Source organism: Galeopterus variegatus, unplaced genomic scaffold (assembly GCF_000696425.1).
Source record: "Galeopterus variegatus unplaced genomic scaffold, G_variegatus-3.0.2 Scaffold4776, whole genome shotgun sequence".
Classification (NCBI taxonomy): Eukaryota; Metazoa; Chordata; class Mammalia; order Dermoptera; family Cynocephalidae; genus Galeopterus; species Galeopterus variegatus.
Genome location: NW_007730887.1, coordinates 16,061 through 16,713, shown reverse-complemented (window position 1 = coordinate 16,713; position 653 = coordinate 16,061).

Here is a 653-nt window from a genome sequence, read left to right as displayed (position 1 = left end):
GTCTTCCATAATGTTCATTATAAAAGAGCCCCCAGATGGTACATGACTATTAGCTCACTGTGACCTATATAAATGTCAAACGTAAAACTATTACCCCAGCAAAAATCTCAAAATAAATAACAGCAGGAGGGATGAGATTCTGTTGTCATCAGTATTTACAGTTTATGCATTTGGGCTCTTCTGTTCTCAAGCTAGCACAGAAATGCTTTCATCCCCCAAGGGGATTCAATCAGCAAGAGCAATACAGGAAATGGAGTCCCACAAGACTAACAAACACGGATGAAGAACGGCGACCCTTAAAAGGCAAGCCAGTGGCTAGAAAGGGTGGAATGGCTTTGGGGTTTTGCTTAGCCCACATTTTAAAGGTTTATCTCCAGATTCTCATCCTCATGACAAGGCTTACTAACGCAAAAGTAAAGTTGGCTTCTCTAGCTTCACACCTGAATAACCCAAAGCAGAAGCAAGCTTTACCATCAAAGGGAAGAGCCCAGTTCTCAATATAGAACAAGTTATTTTTGTACAGGGCTTAGAGAAACAACTTCTTCCTTATTTGAAATTCACACGGTCTCTGCCTGCCAACTGCCAGCCCTACAGAGAACAGCTCTCCACCATGATGTGTGTGGATATGTGTGTGCTGTGTATACACACAATTT